We start from the raw sequence: 12,616 nt of genomic DNA on the forward strand, positions 1-12,616 counted from the left end.
TTCATGGTTTGTTGGTTTCTTAATACTGATTCGAGCATCTAAATATAATAATTTTAGTGAAAAGAAAATAAGAGAAAAAATATTAGAAGAAAAAGTATTATATTGCAGGGCACAAATCTTTTCAGGGGCAAGCTGTATATCCCGGACAGAATCCCAGAACAGATTGCTTTTGAGTCAACTTATAGTAAGAATTCCGATTGAATGAACGCAGCTTTTAATACCGTGACGTTTATTTTGCGTACACTAAGCGATGTACGCCAGCGTAACGCGGAAGTAAATCCAACTCACTCGTGATTGGGTAGAATTACCGAAGTTGACATCACACATACAAACTCGTACGTACGTGTGTTGTGTTGTGTTGTTATGGTGCATGTACACACGCCAATTATCGCATTGTAAAAGTTTCAACATCGAAATTATTCTTCAAACTGTTACAGCAACCCGGGACATTTTACCTAAATTTAATGCTTGAGTTATTTCGGAATTTATTTACATGACTTACCGAGCAAGCATGGCATCATGAGCACATGAAACTGATGAACGATAACAAACTGCATGGCCTGTCGATCAGACTGTTACACTTCGCTCTGCAAGCCACATTTCTTGAAAATAAACTTGTTGCTTGAAGTCTCCAAGGTCGTCCACTGTGGAAACTTGGGCATGTCAGAAACATCCATCCATTCCTCTGTCTCATCCAAGGTCTTAGCCAGCCATGCGTCCACCCGTCTTTAAGACGGGCTAATCTAATTTTAGACGGGTGGATTTAATGGATTTTACAGATGTGATAGCTCTAAAACAGATGATTTTAAGGTTATATGAACTTGAGACTAATTCAGAGTGACATGTAAAGGCCAAATCAGGACATATTTGACCCCAGTGACCCTTCCATGGGTATAGACAAGTTGTTTTATATTTGAGGGTCAAATTTTGGTATCTGCTTGGACGGGTGGTTTCTGATTTCTGGCTAAGACTCTGGTCTCATCGTATTCAGAGTCTGGATCATCAGAGTCAGAATCATCATCGCTGTCATCATCCAAATAAAACCTGAAGGAGGCCAGCTGTTCATGTGATAGTTCAGTGTCAATTTTGATCTCAGCTTCATACATTTTTTCTTCAAGTTCTCTGACGTGCCTATCAGCATTTGCCCAGTTCTGTGGTGATACGGATTCAATTGCATCCTCCAAAAGCTTTCTGATATCAGCAAGTTTGAATGTTGAGTTATGTTTGGCAACATGACCATGTGATTGAGCCCAAATTAACTCTATAGCGTTCAGTTCGCAATGATACGGCGGGAGCCTAACCACAGTATGACCATGAGCATTGGCTATCGTATCAATGACATAGGATTGCATCCTTGGTTTGTTTTGTTGTATCAGGAGATGTAGCTCTGCTTTAATCATGTTATCATCGTATGAAATATCATTTTTGGATAGCCATTCTCGCATATCAGCTTTTTTAGTCCTGTTTGTTAAAGTTGGAATTTTGTCTAAGATCATGCTATGGTATGGAGCATTATCCATGATTATAATGCTATTCTGTGATATGTTTGGCAAGAGTTGCTCCTCGAACCATTCTGTGAAAACCTTTCCGTTCATTTCATCACGGTAATCGGCAGAATTGGTTTTAGATTGAAAGTCATGCAGTGACAGCCTGTTTGGACCTGGCATTGGTAATGGAAAGTTCTGAGCTCTGTTGACATATGATTTTGGGAATTTGTTATATCTGGTTTAGGTATGCCAGATGACATTCTCGCTGCAAGTCATGCAGTGACAGCCTGTTTGGACCTGGCATTGGTAATGGAAAGTTCTGAGCTCTGTTGACATTTGATTTTGGGAATTTGTTATATCTGGTTTAGGTATGCCAGATGACATTCTCGCTGCAATTCATGCAGTGATAGCCTGTTAGGACCTGGCATTGGTAATGGAAAGTTCTGAGCTCTGTTGACATTTGATTTTGGGAATTTGTTATATCTGGTTTAGGTATGCCAGATGACATTCTCGCTGCAATTCATGCAGTGATAGCCTGTTTGGACCTGGCATTGGTAATGGAAAGTTCTGAGCTCTGTTGACATTTGATTTTGGGAATTTGTTATATCTGGTTTAGGTATGCCAGATGACATTCTCGCTGCAATTCATGCAGTGACAGCCTGTTAGGACCTGGCATTGGTAATGGAAAGTTCTGAGCTCTGTTGACATTTGATTTTGGGAATTTGTTATATCTGGTTTAGGTATGCCAGATGACATTCTGGCTGCAATTCATGCAGTGATAGCCTGTTAGGACCTGGCATTGGTAATGGAAAGTTCTGAGCTCTGTTGACATTTGATTTTGGGAATTTGTTATATCTGGTTTAGGTATGCCAAATGACATTCTCGCTGCAATTCATGCAGTGAAAGCCTGTTAGGACCTGGCATTGGTAATGGAAAGTTCTGAGCTCTGTTGACATTTGATTTTGGGAATTTGTTATATCTGGTTTAGGTATGCCAGATGACATTCTCGCTGCAATTCATGCAGTGATAGCCTGTTTGGACCTGGCATTGGTAATGGAAAGTTCTGAGCTCTATTGACATTGATAATGTTTGGTTGGGGCAGTGGTAATTGTTGTAGTCCTGGTTGGTTGACTACTGCGCCAGCAGATCCATATAGCTATGTAAAAATATAATTGACTGCACATAATGAAATTGGTTTTCACTATAAACTGATAGTAATTATAATAATGATAAATGATGGTGATAATAATGATAATGGTAATAATAAACTCACCCATCTCTTCCTCCTTCTTGTTCAAACTCCTCAAGGGCATTGTAGTGCACCAAAGTTGCAGAACATCAGGTATTAATACCAAAACCAAAGGCCACTGTGCATACAACAATATGTACAACACTGTCAGACTTAAGGGAATAGAGACAAAACATGAGACTTATTAACATCTGCAATCTTGTTGTGGAACATGGCAACAGGTGACAACAGTAAACCGGCATTAGACATAATATGATGAAAGTACATATACACAGATGATACAACATTACATCAGAATCATTTATCATTTCAACATATGGCCTAAAATATCCTCCAAAGAATTCTTCCGCCTGCAACCTGCAAGTGTGACCACCTTATATGAAATGTTCACTCTATCAGCTTGAATGAAAATTGTGTGTGCCTCATCCATGGCAAGAGAGGACACAAAACTATTCCTTATCAGCGAATATTTACTCGTCTGGTCTAATGTAAAGTTGGGTGATTTCTGGGTGCACAGAAATCAAATGCCACCTCATAACAGTTTTCATATATTGTAGGCCAACCTGACGTGTGTTTCTTTTCCTTTCTTTGACTTCTCTATGCACCAGTTTAAAGCCCTCTTCCCCAAGTACAGACAATCCCATTGCATATATTGCTAGTTGGTCCATTGCATGATCCTTGACCAAATGCATTTTCAGAGTTGTGGTAGCTGTCTCTTCTGCCGCAAATTCTTCTCTACACACTTTAAAACAGTCGTTATAAATATAATTGACTGCACATAATGAAATTGGTTTTCACTAAAAACTGATGATGATTATAATAATGATGAACGATGGTTATAATAATGATAATGATAATAATAGGCCTATTTTTCAATAATAAGCAATTACCGGTAGTAAAAATGATTTTTAGGACTTACTTTTAATCTACTATTATCTATTTCAAAGGGGCGCAGCAACAGACGCTTTATATCACGCACATCCCCCTGTACTTCATCCAGCTTTCTATCCATGCGTTGTTGGTTTCTTATAACCGATTCCAGCATCTAAATATAATAATTTTAGTCAAAAGAAAATAAGAGAAAAAATATCAGAAGAAAAAGTATTATATTGCAGGACACAAATCTTATCAGGTGCAAGCTGAATATCTGGGACAGAATCCCGGAACAGATTGCTTTTGAGTCAACTCAGTGTCATGCAAGATTTGTAGGAGGAGGGGGTTATATTTGACACAACTTCTTGTCTTATCCATCTATTGACATATTTGTTCTTGAGTGAAATATTGTTTATTTATGTGTGTAAATTTCAAAGATAAACTCCGACAATAACAATTAATAATGATAATGACAGTAACAATTAATAATGACAGTATTAAAGATGATGATGATGATGATATGATTTTTAAATGCAAATTGCAACCACTTCTTTGAATGTCCTTGATCCTCTAGTTTGCTTCCTGGCATTATTACAATCAGCGTACCAGTTCCATGACACTTCTATGCATTACTTTGATATAAAATGGATTCAGCAAACTCCCCATCTTTTCCTCTTTCATGTACAAACTCCTCAAAGGCATTGTAGTTCACAATGATCTTCGGACAAATCACATCAGAATCATTTATCATTTCAACGTATGGCCTAAAAATATCCTCCAAAAAACTCTCAACTACCTGCAAGTGTGACCACCTTATATGAAATGTTCACTCTATCGGCTTGAATGAAAATTGTGTGTGCCTCATCCATGGCAAGAGAGGACACAACACTATTCCTTATCAGCGAATATTTACTCGTCTGGTCTAATGTAAAGTTGGGTGATTTCTGGGTGCACAGAAATCAAATGGTGCCTCATAACAGTTTTCATAGTTTGTAGGCCAACCTGATGTGTGTTTCTTTTCCTTTCTTTGACTTCCCTATGCACCAGTTGAAAGCCCTCTTACCCAAGTACAGCTAATCCCGCTGCATATCTTGCTAGTTGGTCCATTGCATGATTCTCGACCAGGTGCATTTTCAGAGTTGTGGTAGCTGTCTCTTCTGCCGCAAATTCTTCTCTATACACTTTTAAAAAAGTTGTTATAAATATAATTGACTGCACATAATGAAATTGGTTTTCACTAAAAACTGATGATGATTATAATAATGATGAACGATGGTGATAATAATGATAATGGTAATAATAATAATAATAATAACAGTAGTGATGATGATTGGATGTATTTCTTGGGTCACCGAAACAAATGTTTATATTAGTGTCAGGCCTTTCATAGTGATACAACAATTAGTCCCCAATAATGGCTTTCATTTTAACTGTTATTTGTTAAACTTTGAATTTTACTCTTTGAGGAATTAATAAACATATCAAAAAACTTTTTGAAGATCAATTTCAAATGACCCGACCCGTTAATGGATGAGCAGATGTCCACTTAATTTGCTGATATTTACCTCCTTGCATGTGACATCTGCAAGAGAGACAATCAAACATCAAAATGGGAACTTTTCCCCCACACTTTGGCCTATTTTTCAATAATAAGCAATTAGTAAAACTGATATTGAGGACTTACTTTTAATCCACTATTATCTACTTCGAAGGGGCGCAGCAACAGCTGCTTAACATCTTGTACGTCCCCCTGAAGTTCATCAATCTTTCTTTTCATGGTTTGTTGGTTTCTTAATACTGATTCGAGCATCTAAATATAATAATTTTAGTGAAAAGAAAATAAGAGAAAAAATATTAGAAGAAAAAGTATTATATTGCAGGGCACAAATCTTTTCAGGGGCAAGCTGTGTATCCCGGACAGAATCCCGGAACAGATTGCTTTTGAGTCAACTTATAGTAAGAATTCCGATTGAATGAACGCAGCTTTTAATACCGTGACGTTTATTTTCAGATGCATTTTCAGAGTTGTGGTAGCTGTCTCTTCTGCTGCAAATTCTTCTCTGTACACTTTAAAAAAGTTGTTATAAATATAATTGACTGCACATAATGAAATTGGTTTTCACTAAAACTGATGATGATTATAATAATGATGAGCGATGGTGATAATAATGATAATGATAATAATAGGCCTATTTTTCAATAATAAGCAATTAGTAAAAATGATTTTTAGGATTTACTTTTAATCTACTATTCTCTATTTCAAAGGGACGCAGCAACAGACGCTTAATATCTTGTACATCCCCCTGTACTTCATCAAGCTTTCTATTCATGGTTTGCTGGTTCCTTAATACTGATTCGAGCATCTAAATATAATAACTTTAGTGAAAAGAAAATAAGAGAAAAAATATCAGAAGAAAAAGTATTATATTGCAGGACACAAATCTTATCAGGTGCAAGCTGAATATCCGGGACAGAATCCCGGGACAGATTGCTTTTGAGTCGTGTGTAAATTTCAAAGAAAAACTCAGACAATAACAATTAATAATGATAATGACAGTAACAATTAATAATGACAGTATTAAAGATGATGATGATGATCATTGATGTGATGATAATATGATTTTTAAATGCAAATTGCAACCACTTCTTAGTGCATAAATGTCCTTGATCCTCTAGATTGCTTCCTGGTATTATTACAATCAGCATACCAGTTCCATCACATTTCAAAGCATTACTTTGATATAAAATGGATTCAGCAAACTCCCATCTCTTCCTCTTTCTTGTACAAACTCCTCAAGGGCATTGTAGTGCACCAAAGTTGCAGAACATCAGGTATTAATACCAAAACCAAAGGCCACCGTGCATACATTTGTACACTGTCAGACTTGGGAATAGAGACAAAACATGAAACTTATTAACATCAGCAATCTTGTTGTGGAACATGGCAACAGGTGACAACGGTAAACGGACATTAGACACACAATGATGAAAGTATATATACACAGATGATACAACATAAGAACATTACAGTACACAATGACCTTCGGACAAATTACATCAGAATCATTTATCATTTCAACATAGGGCCTAAAAATATCCTTCAAAGAATTCTTCCCACCTGCAACCTGCACTGTGTGACCACCTTATATGAAATGTTCACTCTATCGGCTTGAATGAAAATTGTGTGTGCCTCATCCATGGCAAGAGAGGACACAAAACTATTCCTTATCCGCTCCATTCCTGTTGCTGTCAATGCCATGTACCGCATGTTGGCGATAGCCCTTAGCCTCATCAGCTTTTAAAACTCCGGCCTGAAGTCCAGTCCCGGGATAATGTTACAGAAGGCTAGTCTTTAAATCTTTTTAAATCTCATGCTAGGGCAACGACAAAAATGACATCTGCTCTACTGGCCTGACCGACCCAGATTTAGTGGGGTTTTTTGCTGTCTGCATGTAATGCTTGTAAAATGTTTTGTGATGACATTGCATTCTTTCTGATTGTGTCCTCTGTTCTGGTGGCTGTTGTTGCCATGTATGGTGCACCAGTAATCTGTTGATGTTGGCAGGTCCGTGATTCATACAAGATAAATCATAAAATTAAATGCATTACAGCATAATACTATACCTGTAGTGGAATACCATACATCTGGTTCATGCATGTCTGAATCATGTGGGAAGTATTGAGGATAGCCTGATTAATTTGAGGAATTTCTTGCATCTGATTTAGGTATGCCAGATGACACTCTCGCTGTCAGCGAATATTTACTCGTCTGGTCTAATGTAAAGTTGGGGTGGACAGAAATCAAATGGCGCCTCATAACAGTTTTCATATATTTTAAGCCACTCTGATGTGTGTTTCTTTTCCTTTCTTTGATTTCCCTATGCACCAGTTCAAAGCCCTCTTCCCCAAGTACAGCCAATCCCACTGCATATCTTGCTAGTTGGTCCATTGCATGATCCTCGACCAGGTGCATTTTCAGAGTTGTGGTAGCTGTCTCTTCTGCCGCAAATTCTTCTCTATACACTTTAAAACAGTCATTATAAATATAATTGACTGCACATAATGAAATTGGTTTTCACTAAAAACTGATGATGATTATAATAATGATGAACGATGGTGATAATAATGATAATGGTATATAATAACAATAATAATAATGATAATGATTAATGGAATACCATACATCTGGTTCATGCATGTCTGAATCATGTGGGAAGTATTGAGGATAGCCTGATTTATTTGAGGGATTTCTTGCATCTGATTTAGGTATGCCAGATGACACTCTCACTGTCAGCGAATATTTACTCGTCTGGTCTAATGTAAAGTTGGGTGATTTCTGGGTGGACAGAAATCAAATGGCGCCTCAACAGTTTTCATATATTTTAAGCCACTCTGATGTGTGTTTCTTTTCCTTTCTTTGATTTCCCTATGCACCAGTTCAAAGCCCTCTTCCCCAAGTACAGCCAATCCCATAAAAATCTGGGAAAAATAGTTTTCTATGTGAGGAGTCTTTTTGAATTGAACATATTCCTTCAAAGAAGATTTACGACATGCCGATTCATACCAATTTTTCACACGGTATTGATTATGAATATGATTGAAAGACTTAGATAAACTATTACTTATTAATGACTATTTGAACCCATTATATGACTCATACCAATATCATTTCTCCTTACTGAGTTAAGCCATTTCCAAGAAATCGGATGTAAGTTTTCAGACATAATAAGAAGAACGTTGATAATTAACTTTGGCCATATATGGAAGTCCATTGAAAGCAATCTTGAGAGATACTTAATTTTTACCTTATCATGCATACTTTTAAAATCTTCCCAACCTAAATCACCAATAAGTGCTTCTGCTGGGGTGTTTCTTGGGGCTTTAAGAATAGTCCTTGCCATTTGAATTTGGAGACTGTCAAGTTTTTTATAATCACTAGCGCTATATGATGAAATCGCACATGCATAATTAATAGTGACAGCCTGTTAGGACCTGGCATCTTCTCTTTGCCCTTGTCTTTCGTCTGTCTTCTTTTGCTTCTCTATGTCCAATTTTGCCTTCTCTTTCTCTGGTTTCCTATCTTCTGTAGTGGAATACATACATCTGGTTCATGCATGTCTGAATCATGTAGGAAGTATTGAGGATAGCCTGATTTATTTGAGGGATTTGTTGCATCTGATTTAGGTATGCCAGATGACACTCTCGCTGCAAGTTCTGAGCTCTGTTGACATTGATAATGTTTAGTTGGGGCAGTGGTAATTGTTGTAGTCCTGGTTGGTTGACTACTGCGCCAGCAGATCCATATAGCCGTGTAAAAATATAATTGACTGCACATAATGAAATTGGTTTTCACTATAAACCGATAATGATTTTAATAATTATGAATGAAGGTGATAATAATGATAATGGTATCAAGAACAATAATAATAATAATAACAGTAGTGATGATGATTGGATGTATTTCTCTCCCTTTCCTGTGATCTGTTCGTGCTGGGGTCCCACTTTAGTGACAAAAAAGTCACCCTAGATCACCAATTACTCTTGCAATATTTGCTATTGTAATCTCTTTTTTTTTTTTTTTTTTTTTTTTTTTGGCTCTATTTGGTTGATTTTATTTTTCATATTGAGCTTTTTTTTTTTCTTATCAGTTGAGTTCATCAAATGTTGAAAACTTGGCAACTCATTGTTCTTTGGAACAGTTTTTCCTCAATTGTTTCTGTCAATGTCCAGAGTTTGCTGTTGTATAAGAATATACTGCTGCTAAATAGGTAGACATCAAAGATTTGCATTTTCTTTGACAGTGTGATTTCATTATTTTTGAAATGTTACACAGTTTGTTGAAAGCTGAGATGGCTGTTCCTTCTGCTGATGTCGTTGGAGTTTTCATAAGTATGGTCTTTAGCTGTGTTAGGGCTGCTCCCTGGTAGAATATGAACAATCTGGGGCCGAGGCTGTCACCTTCCAGTATGCCTATGTTGATTGTTTTTGCTTCACAAGTAGAATGTTCTATCGTTCTATTGACAAATTTGATAAGTACATGTAGTTTCATGACATTGTGGCATGAAACTTTGCCTCAACTGAAATCTAGCTGCTGCTGTGATTCCGTATTTCTCTAACATTTGTTCTTTTAGCACGTCATAGTTGTTTACCACTTCACCATCCAATTTTCGAAGCCACTATGCAGCCTGTTCTTGTATCATATTTTTCAGTCTGGCAAACTTTCTATTTTCATTCCAATTTGCCAAATTTGCATACCTTTCGAAGCTGTCTATCCAATCGTTGACATCTTGATTTGGGTGTCCAGTGAACACTGGTGGTCAGAAGCTGCTGGTAGCCATCCTAGTCTACCCGGATTCTTCACCATATGTGGCGTTTTATGCTGGGGGATGCCACAGGGGACGAATTAGTTCGAATGATGAGACACTCACTTGAGATATAATTGAGAGTTTATTTTATTGTCAACCTTCTTTATCAAACTCCAATCCGAGACTACCTTGATTCCTCTTTAACTTGGAGAACCCCAAAAAGATGGGCGAACGGGGCGTAAGATCGTATCTGCACAACATGGATTTCATCTTCAGTTAGGTGATCTTTTGAGGTGTTGAATGCCCTGCTCATGTCAAGCAGTTCAATGATGATTTCACTGTCTGGGATGTGATCTCTGCCAGACAATTCCTATACTGATTTGAAACTCTCCTTTTTATTTTGCTTTCTATACCTGTGTCAAATAAAAGGATTGATTCTAAAAGTTTGACACCGAAATCAAATATCTTTGTGACTTGTTTATATTGTGTCACAGAACAGTCAAACAATATTCTAGTTAAATTTGACACAAACAAAACCTATCAAATTTGACTAGAAAATCATGTGAGATTTATTCTATTTCTGGTCAAGTTTTTTTGACTAAAACTTTTAAGAGTGCAGGGAACTATTTCCAGCAGACCATGAAGCAGATATAATTGATCACACAAATTAGAATAGATAAAAAGAAATCCAAAAGCAAGTTTCTCTGAAATGACATCATTCAGTGGTTTCTGTTGTGTGTTGTCAACAAATTCAACATCTATAATTACCTGGATGCATGCATAGATGCAGTGAAAGTTGTCTGGTCCAATTTGTGTAATAACCTAATTGATTTGAAAATCCAACATATTTTAAATGGATCAAAAATGTGATCAACCAGTGGGTGAAATAGTTGACTACATGGAATACATATGATAAAAAGACATTGCTCTAACTGACGGTCATAGTGTCATTGCTTTAGACAAGTTCATTGTTGTTAAATGTTTGGTGCAAGATACATGTACCAGCACTGCCAGGAGCCAGGATGATACTGGTGATTTCAAAGTTGTATTTAAATGTTGAAGTAGACAAGGTGAACCTGAAATGAACAATACAAAACAAAACAATGTTTTAAGAATAGAATTGGTTTGTTAATTTGATTTTGAATCATCCACCTGTAGAAACAATTGGAAAATTATGAGAAAAATACTGGACTGAATTTTCAATCAAATGGGACTTTATATGGTAATTTCTGACATGTATTGCGATTGCTATACTTGGATTTTACTCCTTTCCTTTAATATGGAAAGATGTCCTCTCCACTCATTCTCCAAAGCTTCCCATCCTTTCACATGCATGATACTCGTCAATAATTAATATTCTTCATCGGTTGACACAAAGATCATGGTTATAGTGAGCTATCTTATCTGTTACCGTAAAACCTTGTCTACAAGCATATAGAGTGTTTTTGATTAGACCTAAATTAATACGAAAGATTCGTAAATATGCCAATACAATAGATTGGTCTTACGATAGTAGTTGTTTGTATAAGCTTGTATGAGTAATTTATTTGCTCAAACTCCATAATGTTATAATTTTGTCGATGGATGGCGCCTGGATTCATTTAACTTTCATCAAAAGCACTCTATATGCTTGTAGACGAGGTTCTACGGTATTTAACATATAAGTAGTGTCAAATCAATGGATATTGCAGTATAATCTTTCTGTATACAGCCACTATAATTTAACACACTCATGATCTGTCTCCAACACCAGATGTAGATGCCCATCTTTCTATAATACTTAAAAGAATCATACATGTAACTTACACCAAGCTGAAGTAAATTAGAGAATAAAGGTATTGTTTTTAGCCGCATCTATCGTCTCATATAACACAGGCGACATCATCGCCGAGTTGTTTTACGCCACAAATAATGTGTCGCCCGTGTTCTATGAGACTATAGATGCACGACAGTGGCTAAAAACAAGACCTTTATTCTCATTCTTAAACACTTCATTTCAAGTAAAAATATGATAAGTATTACAAATTTTAATCAAAGTAAATCCTACATTTTGCAAGGAATTATACCTAGGGCTTAAAATCGATCAGTCCCGTTGTTGCTATGCGCCTCAGATTGGTTCAAATTGCGAGTATGTGTATCGCGTCGATGCACACACCCCGACCCGTGTGATATCATGTCATATCACACGGGTAAGAACCAATAAGATTGCAGGAACATTCTCAAGTGTTTAAGAATAAACAGTATCAATTTTCAATTGCTTGTGTGAAAAAGTTTGTAAAATTCTACAAATTATAAACAATATATTGTTATTCTCTTTATCTGATAAAATCTGCAACGCACTTGGCATCAGATCGAGTGAGATGGTGTACTCTTGTGAAGACCACAGCAGCGCTACACAGCGCCACCTGACACAGAGAGAGAGAGATAAAACCTGATTTTCAACTGGTACTGTGATCAGCTCGTAATAGGCGAGAACTATTCAGTTGTTACTGCGCGTATCAATAAAATCCCAACTTACGCCCGCGTAAATTCACAAAAGTGCACATCTGCGCACGCATTCTATATCAATCCACAATGTTATGAGTCCCGCCTATTACGAGCTGATCAGAGTATAGTCCATCAGTTAGATCAGATTTTGAAAATGCACTCCCAGGTTCATGTGCGTGTATTGCACATGGTCAATATGTGCATTTAGTTTTTGA

This window comes from Amphiura filiformis, chromosome 3, assembly GCF_039555335.1.
Source record: "Amphiura filiformis chromosome 3, Afil_fr2py, whole genome shotgun sequence".
Taxonomy (NCBI): domain Eukaryota; kingdom Metazoa; phylum Echinodermata; class Ophiuroidea; order Amphilepidida; family Amphiuridae; genus Amphiura; species Amphiura filiformis.